The sequence below is a fragment of the Hyla sarda genome, unplaced genomic scaffold (assembly GCF_029499605.1).
Source record: "Hyla sarda isolate aHylSar1 unplaced genomic scaffold, aHylSar1.hap1 scaffold_1572, whole genome shotgun sequence".
NCBI lineage: Eukaryota > Metazoa > Chordata > Amphibia > Anura > Hylidae > Hyla > Hyla sarda.
The window spans coordinates 12,771-23,131 of record NW_026608209.1 but is presented as its reverse complement, the minus strand read 5'-3'; the positions used below and the strand labels follow the sequence as shown (position 1 = coordinate 23,131).

General features: G+C 46.6%; 5 non-coding genes across 5 annotated transcripts; all 5 read right to left on the bottom strand.

Annotated features, from left to right (window-relative positions):
- Positions 1 to 324: 324 nt before the first annotated feature.
- LOC130310496 (U2 spliceosomal RNA) lies at positions 325 to 515 on the bottom strand. Its single transcript, XR_008859008.1, has one exon. It is a non-coding gene; the product is annotated as a U2 spliceosomal RNA (small nuclear RNA).
- A 2,085-nt stretch (positions 516 to 2,600) lies between these two features.
- Positions 2,601 to 2,791, bottom strand: LOC130310495 (U2 spliceosomal RNA). Its single transcript, XR_008859007.1, has one exon. It is a non-coding gene; the product is annotated as a U2 spliceosomal RNA (small nuclear RNA).
- Positions 2,792 to 4,879: 2,088 nt separating this feature from the next.
- LOC130310494 (U2 spliceosomal RNA) lies at positions 4,880 to 5,070 on the bottom strand. Its single transcript, XR_008859006.1, has one exon. It is a non-coding gene; the product is annotated as a U2 spliceosomal RNA (small nuclear RNA).
- Positions 5,071 to 7,161: 2,091 nt separating this feature from the next.
- LOC130310493 (U2 spliceosomal RNA) lies at positions 7,162 to 7,352 on the bottom strand. The gene has a single exon (XR_008859005.1). It is a non-coding gene; the product is annotated as a U2 spliceosomal RNA (small nuclear RNA).
- A 2,077-nt stretch (positions 7,353 to 9,429) lies between these two features.
- Positions 9,430 to 9,620, bottom strand: LOC130310530 (U2 spliceosomal RNA). Its single transcript, XR_008859040.1, has one exon. It is a non-coding gene; the product is annotated as a U2 spliceosomal RNA (small nuclear RNA).
- Between the last annotated feature and the right edge of the window lie 741 nt (positions 9,621 to 10,361).

Genomic DNA, 10,361 nt, shown 5'->3' with positions numbered 1-10,361 from the left:
ATCTTATTTTGTCAATTAGGAACATTCAGCACCCACCCGCTATCAAGGCAGCTGCCTATCATGTCATGCCCTACCTGCACAGGTGTGCTGGCTACTCAAATGATCCAATTAAGGAGGCCATTTAGTCAGCAGCAGCAGAAGTCCTGTGCCTGGACGCTCCAACAGGGGCCAGACACAAGCAGAAGCAGAAGCAGCAGAAGCAGCAGCAGCACCACCTTTTGTTTATTGGCTGCAGCAGCAGCAAGGCCCACAGGGCTGGCTAGCTGGCTAGCCAGCAAGCAGGTAGCAATGAAAGTAGGAATCTTTCTTTTTAACCCTGTAAGGGGGTGGTGCACTGTACCCGAAGATACTGCCATATCGGGTCAATGCATAGGGCGACGGAAGCAAGCTTCGAAATCGGCCCCCGTTCTCAAAAATCCATTTAATATATGGTCCCCAGATAGGGGACGTATCAGATATTAAACTGATAAGAACAGATACTACACTTGATCTTAGCCAAAAGGCCGAGAAGCGATAACCGTGAAAGGGGCGGGCCCAACAAGGTCCCCTTCATGGGCACTATCACTGCTTGCTGTCAGGGAGGCTGCCAGACAATTTTCCATGCACACTCTGGGCTGGGGGGCAGTCAACCACCAGTACACACAGCAGAACCTAAACCCATACCATTATTGCTAAGCAGCAAGACAGGGGCCCATTGCACTCCCACGGGGCCTTTTTAAATGCAATCCATAACCCGGATTTGCCAGGAACCCTTCTTACTCCTCCTACTTGCATGTGACACTGGGCTTAGGATCTGCATAGGAAACACACACACAAGCACACACCTACCTTTGTTGCCTGCAGATGCCTCCTTGGCTGTCCCCAAACGGTATCAAACCAACACCCACGGGAAGCTGTAAGCATAGAGGACATGCCTGCACCCCATTGGACTTACCTGTGTGGGTTAAATCCGGGTTATTTGACAACCTATGGCGGTGATGGTTCTGCTCAGGCAGAGCAGTGCTGATGCTCCTCATAAAGCTGTCGCTGCTGTGAAGGTTCTAGGTGACATCACAAATCCCTTTGGTTACATACACAACAAAGCTGGGTTGTTGTTGTTTACACTCTGCAAGGCCTGTGGAAGTGAGTGACATCATAGCACTGTAGTTCTGAGGGTTCAAGATGGATGCAACAATCTCCTGTTGCTTCTATGAAGGCCGTAATAGACGACATCACCAAACAGCTCCATAGTCACATACACAGCAAAGGAGAGATGTTGTTTACACCTAGTGATGTCAGTGGTATTGAGTGACATCACAGCACAGTGCTAAGGCTCCTGGGCCTGGACACAGCAGCGGCTGCAATATCTCAACGGAGAATACGTTTATATCTATGTGTGTGTGTGCGCATATATATATATATATATATATATATATATATATATATATATATATATTTCTCCGCCGAAATCACTTTTAAACCCATTTCCACCTTTTTTTCCCTTCTCTTCCTCTTACTTTTTTTTCACGTTTTTTTACGTTTTTCTCCTTTTCGCCTCTTTTCTGGGCGTATTATTCTTCTTTTTCTTCTTTTTTTTCGTCTAATGCATACCCCATCAGTGCAGCAATGCTTATTCAATACCGCCAGCAGATGGAGACACTGGGGGATAATTTTCTAAGGATTTATACTGATTTTTCCTGTCTGAATTTGTCGCACAGAAAGTTGCAGGCCAAATATGTGTGACATTTCTGCGACTTTAGCTTCTAGAGCATTTTTACAACATTATACATAGGTGCTGAATACATAAAAAGCGACTGTTCAGCGACAGACAAGTCGCATCGGCTGAAAGTAGGCCAGAATGTCAGTCCATGTTGGAGCAGGTTTAGATACAGTCTAAAGCATAGATCTCAAAGTCTGTGCACAGAATTTAGCAAGGGCCTCGCACCTTCTGATGCATCAGGTAGGTGCACAATAGCATAGCCTAACCCTCTGTACTTTGGTCTATATTGATGCGGGACATAGACAGCCAGCTGATGACCAATCCATTAGTGCAATGGATGGCTGGAAGCATTTGTCTTTGCCTTTGCAATACCACAGAAGCAATGCATGGTCAATGTACAGCAATGACACACCTGTGTGAACAGCCAGGAGACCCCCCCCCCCCCCCATGTTATGTTACATAGTTACATAGTTAGTACGGTCGAAAAAAGACATATGTCCATCACGTTCAACCAGGGAATTAAGGGGTAGGGGTGTGGCGCGATATTGGGGAAGGGATGAGATTTTATATTTCTTCATAAGCATTAATCTTATTTTGTCAATTAGGAACATTCAGCACCCACCCGCTATCAAGGCAGCTGCCTATCATGTCATGCCCTACCTGCACAGGTGTGCTGGCTACTCAAATGATCCAATTAAGGAGGCCATTTAGTCAGCAGCAGCAGAAGTCCTGTGCCTGGACGCTCCAACAGGGGCCAGACACAAGCAGAAGCAGAAGCAGCAGCAGCACCACCTTTTGTTTATTGGCTGCAGCAGCAGCAAGGCCCACAGGGCTGGCTAGCTGGCTAGCCAGCAAGCAGGTAGCAATGAAAGTAGGAATCTTTCTTTTTAACCCTGTAAGGGGGTGGTGCACTGTACCCGAAGATACTGCCATATCGGGTCAATGCATAGGGCGACGGAAGCAAGCTTCGAAATCGGCCCCCGTTCTCAAAAATCCATTTAATATATGGTCCCCAGATAGGGGACGTATCAGATATTAAACTGATAAGAACAGATACTACACTTGATCTTAGCCAAAAGGCCGAGAAGCGATAACCGTGAAAGGGGCGGGCCCAACAAGGTCCCCTTCATGGGCACTATCACTGCTTGCTGTCAGGGAGGCTGCCAGACAATTTTCCATGCACACTCTGGGCTGGGGGGCAGTCAACCACCAGTACACACAGCAGAACCTAAACCCATACCATTATTGCTAAGCAGCAAGACAGGGGCCCATTGCACTCCCACGGGGCCTTTTTAAATGCAATCCATAACCCGGATTTGCCAGGAACCCTTCTTACTCCTCCTACTTGCATGTGACACTGGGCTTAGGATCTGCATAGGAAACACACACACAAGCACACACCTACCTTTGTTGCCTGCAGATGCCTCCTTGGCTGTCCCCAAACGGTATCAAACCAACACCCACGGGAAGCTGTAAGCATAGAGGACATGCCTGCACCCCATTGGACTTACCTGTGTGGGTTAAATCCGGGTTATTTGACAACCTATGGCGGTGATGGTTCTGCTCAGGCAGAGCAGTGCTGATGCTCCTCATAAAGCTGTCGCTGCTGTGAAGGTTCTAGGTGACATCACAAATCCCTTTGGTTACATACACAACAAAGCTGGGTTGTTGTTGTTTACACTCTGCAAGGCCTGTGGAAGTGAGTGACATCATAGCACTGTAGTTCTGAGGGTTCAAGATGGATGCAACAATCTCCTGTTGCTTCTATGAAGGCCGTAATAGACGACATCACCAAACAGCTCCATAGTCACATACACAGCAAAGGAGAGATGTTGTTTACACCTAGTGATGTCAGTGGTATTGAGTGACATCACAGCATAGTGCTAAGGCTCCTGGGCCTGGACACAGCAGCGGCTGCAATATCTCAACGGAGAATACGTTTATATCTATGTGTGTGTGTGCGCATATATATATATATATATATATATATATATATATATATATATATTTCTCCGCCGAAATCACTTTTAAACCCATTTCCACCTTTTTTTCCCTTCTCTTCCTCTTACTTTTTTTTCACGTTTTTTTACGTTTTTCTCCTTTTCGCCTCTTTTCTGGGCGTATTATTCTTCTTTTTCTTCTTTTTTTTCGTCTAATGCATACCCCATCAGTGCAGCAATGCTTATTCAATACCGCCAGCAGATGGAGACACTGGGGGATAATTTTCTAAGGATTTATACTGATTTTTCCTGTCTGAATTTGTCGCACAGAAAGTTGCAGGCCAAATATGTGTGACATTTCTGCGACTTTAGCTTCTAGAGCATTTTTACAACATTATACATAGGTGCTGAATACATAAAAAGCGACTGTTCAGCGACAGACAAGTCGCATCGGCTGAAAGTAGGCCAGAATGTCAGTCCATGTTGGAGCAGGTTTAGATACAGTCTAAAGCATAGATCTCAAAGTCTGTGCACAGAATTTAGCAAGGGCCTCGCACCTTCTGATGCATCAGGTAGGTGCACAATAGCATAGCCTAACCCTCTGTACTTTGGTCTATATTGATGCGGGACATAGACAGCCAGCTGATGACCAATCCATTAGTGCAATGGATGGCTGGAAGCATTTGTCTTTGCCTTTGCAATACCACAGAAGCAATGCATGGTCAATGTACAGCAATGACACACCTGTGTGAACAGCCAGGAGACCCCCCCCCCCCCATGTTATGTTACATAGTTACATAGTTAGTACGGTCGAAAAAAGACATATGTCCATCACGTTCAACCAGGGAATTAAGGGGTAGGGGTGTGGCGCGATATTGGGGAAGGGATGAGATTTTATATTTCTTCATAAGCATTAATCTTATTTTGTCAATTAGGAACATTCAGCACCCACCCGCTATCAAGGCAGCTGCCTATCATGTCATGCCCTACCTGCACAGGTGTGCTGGCTACTCAAATGATCCAATTAAGGAGGCCATTTAGTCAGCAGCAGCAGAAGTCCTGTGCCTGGACGCTCCAACAGGGGCCAGACACAAGCAGAAGCAGAAGCAGCAGAAGCAGCAGCAGCACCACCTTTTGTTTATTGGCTGCAGCAGCAGCAAGGCCCACAGGGCTGGCTAGCTGGCTAGCCAGCAAGCAGGTAGCAATGAAAGTAGGAATCTTTCTTTTTAACCCTGTAAGGGGGTGGTGCACTGTACCCGAAGATACTGCCATATCGGGTCAATGCATAGGGCGACGGAAGCAAGCTTCGAAATCGGCCCCCGTTCTCAAAAATCCATTTAATATATGGTCCCCAGATAGGGGACGTATCAGATATTAAACTGATAAGAACAGATACTACACTTGATCTTAGCCAAAAGGCCGAGAAGCGATAACCGTGAAAGGGGCGGGCCCAACAAGGTCCCCTTCATGGGCACTATCACTGCTTGCTGTCAGGGAGGCTGCCAGACAATTTTCCATGCACACTCTGGGCTGGGGGGCAGTCAACCACCAGTACACACAGCAGAACCTAAACCCATACCATTATTGCTAAGCAGCAAGACAGGGGCCCATTGCACTCCCACGGGGCCTTTTTAAATGCAATCCATAACCCGGATTTGCCAGGGGAACCCTTCTTACTCCTCCTACTTGCATGTGACACTGGGCTTAGGATCTGCATAGGAAACACACACACAAGCACACACCTACCTTTGTTGCCTGCAGATGCCTCCTTGGCTGTCCCCAAACGGTATCAAACCAACACCCACGGGAAGCTGTAAGCATAGAGGACATGCCTGCACCCCATTGGACTTACCTGTGTGGGTTAAATCCGGGTTATTTGACAACCTATGGCGGTGATGGTTCTGCTCAGGCAGAGCAGTGCTGATGCTCCTCATAAAGCTGTCGCTGCTGTGAAGGTTCTAGGTGACATCACAAATCCCTTTGGTTACATACACAACAAAGCTGGGTTGTTGTTGTTTACACTCTGCAAGGCCTGTGGAAGTGAGTGACATCATAGCACTGTAGTTCTGAGGGTTCAAGATGGATGCAACAATCTCCTGTTGCTTCTATGAAGGCCGTAATAGACGACATCACCAAACAGCTCCATAGTCACATACACAGCAAAGGAGAGATGTTGTTTACACCTAGTGATGTCAGTGGTATTGAGTGACATCACAGCACAGTGCTAAGGCTCCTGGGCCTGGACACAGCAGCGGCTGCAATATCTCAACGGAGAATACGTTTATATCTATGTGTGTGTGTGCGCATATATATATATATATATATATATATATATATATATATATATATATTTCTCCGCCGAAATCACTTTTAAACCCATTTCCACCTTTTTTTCCCTTCTCTTCCTCTTACTTTTTTTTCACGTTTTTTTACGTTTTTCTCCTTTTCGCCTCTTTTCTGGGCGTATTATTCTTCTTTTTCTTCTTTTTTTTCGTCTAATGCATACCCCATCAGTGCAGCAATGCTTATTCAATACCGCCAGCAGATGGAGACACTGGGGGATAATTTTCTAAGGATTTATACTGATTTTTCCTGTCTGAATTTGTCGCACAGAAAGTTGCAGGCCAAATATGTGTGACATTTCTGCGACTTTAGCTTCTAGAGCATTTTTACAACATTATACATAGGTGCTGAATACATAAAAAGCGACTGTTCAGCGACAGACAAGTCGCATCGGCTGAAAGTAGGCCAGAATGTCAGTCCATGTTGGAGCAGGTTTAGATACAGTCTAAAGCATAGATCTCAAAGTCTGTGCACAGAATTTAGCAAGGGCCTCGCACCTTCTGATGCATCAGGTAGGTGCACAATAGCATAGCCTAACCCTCTGTACTTTGGTCTATATTGATGCGGGACATAGACAGCCAGCTGATGACCAATCCATTAGTGCAATGGATGGCTGGAAGCATTTGTCTTTGCCTTTGCAATACCACAGAAGCAATGCATGGTCAATGTACAGCAATGACACACCTGTGTGAACAGCCAGGAGACCCCCCCCCCCCATGTTATGTTACATAGTTACATAGTTAGTACGGTCGAAAAAAGACATATGTCCATCACGTTCAACCAGGGAATTAAGGGGTAGGGGTGTGGCGCGATATTGGGGAAGGGATGAGATTTTATATTTCTTCATAAGCATTAATCTTATTTTGTCAATTAGGAACATTCAGCACCCACCCGCTATCAAGGCAGCTGCCTATCATGTCATGCCCTACCTGCACAGGTGTGCTGGCTACTCAAATGATCCAATTAAGGAGGCCATTTAGTCAGCAGCAGCAGAAGTCCTGTGCCTGGACGCTCCAACAGGGGCCAGACACAAGCAGAAGCAGAAGCAGCAGAAGCAGCAGCAGCACCACCTTTTGTTTATTGGCTGCAGCAGCAGCAAGGCCCACAGGGCTGGCTAGCTGGCTAGCCAGCAAGCAGGTAGCAATGAAAGTAGGAATCTTTCTTTTTAACCCTGTAAGGGGGTGGTGCACTGTACCCGAAGATACTGCCATATCGGGTCAATGCATAGGGCGACGGAAGCAAGCTTCGAAATCGGCCCCCGTTCTCAAAAATCCATTTAATATATGGTCCCCAGATAGGGGACGTATCAGATATTAAACTGATAAGAACAGATACTACACTTGATCTTAGCCAAAAGGCCGAGAAGCGATAACCGTGAAAGGGGCGGGCCCAACAAGGTCCCCTTCATGGGCACTATCACTGCTTGCTGTCAGGGAGGCTGCCAGACAATTTTCCATGCACACTCTGGGCTGGGGGGCAGTCAACCACCAGTACACACAGCAGAACCTAAACCCATACCATTATTGCTAAGCAGCAAGACAGGGGCCCATTGCACTCCCACGGGGCCTTTTTAAATGCAATCCATAACCCGGATTTGCCAGGAACCCTTCTTACTCCTCCTACTTGCATGTGACACTGGGCTTAGGATCTGCATAGGAAACACACACACAAGCACACACCTACCTTTGTTGCCTGCAGATGCCTCCTTGGCTGTCCCCAAACGGTATCAAACCAACACCCACGGGAAGCTGTAAGCATAGAGGACATGCCTGCACCCCATTGGACTTACCTGTGTGGGTTAAATCCGGGTTATTTGACAACCTATGGCGGTGATGGTTCTGCTCAGGCAGAGCAGTGCTGATGCTCCTCATAAAGCTGTCGCTGCTGTGAAGGTTCTAGGTGACATCACAAATCCCTTTGGTTACATACACAACAAAGCTGGGTTGTTGTTGTTTACACTCTGCAAGGCCTGTGGAAGTGAGTGACATCATAGCACTGTAGTTCTGAGGGTTCAAGATGGATGCAACAATCTCCTGTTGCTTCTATGAAGGCCGTAATAGACGACATCACCAAACAGCTCCATAGTCACATACACAGCAAAGGAGAGATGTTGTTTACACCTAGTGATGTCAGTGGTATTGAGTGACATCACAGCACAGTGCTAAGGCTCCTGGGCCTGGACACAGCAGCGGCTGCAATATCTCAACGGAGAATACGTTTATATCTATGTGTGTGTGTGCGCATATATATATATATATATATATATATATATATATATATATATATCTCCGCCGAAATCACTTTTAAACCCATTTCCACCTTTTTTTCCCTTCTCTTCCTCTTACTTTTTTTTCACGTTTTTTTACGTTTTTCTCCTTTTCGCCTCTTTTCTGGGCGTATTATTCTTCTTTTTCTTCTTTTTTTTCGTCTAATGCATACCCCATCAGTGCAGCAATGCTTATTCAATACCGCCAGCAGATGGAGACACTGGGGGATAATTTTCTAAGGATTTATACTGATTTTTCCTGTCTGAATTTGTCGCACAGAAAGTTGCAGGCCAAATATGTGTGACATTTCTGCGACTTTAGCTTCTAGAGCATTTTTACAACATTATACATAGGTGCTGAATACATAAAAAGCGACTGTTCAGCGACAGACAAGTCGCATCGGCTGAAAGTAGGCCAGAATGTCAGTCCATGTTGGAGCAGGTTTAGATACAGTCTAAAGCATAGATCTCAAAGTCTGTGCACAGAATTTAGCAAGGGCCTCGCACCTTCTGATGCATCAGGTAGGTGCACAATAGCATAGCCTAACCCTCTGTACTTTGGTCTATATTGATGCGGGACATAGACAGCCAGCTGATGACCAATCCATTAGTGCAATGGATGGCTGGAAGCATTTGTCTTTGCCTTTGCAATACCACAGAAGCAATGCATGGTCAATGTACAGCAATGACACACCTGTGTGAACAGCCAGGAGACCCCCCCCCCCCCATGTTATGTTACATAGTTACATAGTTAGTACGGTCGAAAAAAGACATATGTCCATCACGTTCAACCAGGGAATTAAGGGGTAGGGGTGTGGCGCGATATTGGGGAAGGGATGAGATTTTATATTTCTTCATAAGCATTAATCTTATTTTGTCAATTAGGAACATTCAGCACCCACCCGCTATCAAGGCAGCTGCCTATCATGTCATGCCCTACCTGCACAGGTGTGCTGGCTACTCAAATGATCCAATTAAGGAGGCCATTTAGTCAGCAGCAGCAGAAGTCCTGTGCCTGGACGCTCCAACAGGGGCCAGACACAAGCAGAAGCAGAAGCAGCAGAAGCACCACCTTTTGTTTATTGGCTGCAGCAGCAGCAAGGCCCACAGGGCTGGCTAGCTGGCTAGCCAGCAAGCAGGTAGCAATGAAAGTAGGAATCTTTCTTTTTAACCCTGTAAGGGGGTGGTGCACTGTACCCGAAGATACTGCCATATCGGGTCAATGCATAGGGCGACGGAAGCAAGCTTCGAAATCGGCCCCCGTTCTCAAAAATCCATTTAATATATGGTCCCCAGATAGGGGACGTATCAGATATTAAACTGATAAGAACAGATACTACACTTGATCTTAGCCAAAAGGCCGAGAAGCGATAACCGTGAAAGGGGCGGGCCCAACAAGGTCCCCTTCATGGGCACTATCACTGCTTGCTGTCAGGGAGGCTGCCAGACAATTTTCCATGCACACTCTGGGCTGGGGGGCAGTCAACCACCAGTACACACAGCAGAACCTAAACCCATACCATTATTGCTAAGCAGCAAGACAGGGGCCCATTGCACTCCCACGGGGCCTTTTTAAATGCAATCCATAACCCGGATTTGCCAGGAACCCTTCTTACTCCTCCTACTTGCATGTGACACTGGGCTTAGGATCTGCATAGGAAACACACACACAAGCACACACCTACCTTTGTTGCCTGCAGATGCCTCCTTGGCTGTCCCCAAACGGTATCAAACCAACACCCACGGGAAGCTGTAAGCATAGAGGACATGCCTGCACCCCATTGGACTTACCTGTGTGGGTTAAATCCGGGTTATTTGACAACCTATGGCGGTGATGGTTCTGCTCAGGCAGAGCAGTGCTGATGCTCCTCATAAAGCTGTCGCTGCTGTGAAGGTTCTAGGTGACATCACAAATCCCTTTGGTTACATACACAACAAAGCTGGGTTGTTGTTGTTTACACTCTGCAAGGCCTGTGGAAGTGAGTGACATCATAGCACTGTAGTTCTGAGGGTTCAAGATGGATGCAACAATCTCCTGTTGCTTCTATGAAGGCCGTAATAGACGACATCACCAAACAGCTCCATAGTCACATACACAGCAAAGGAGAGATGT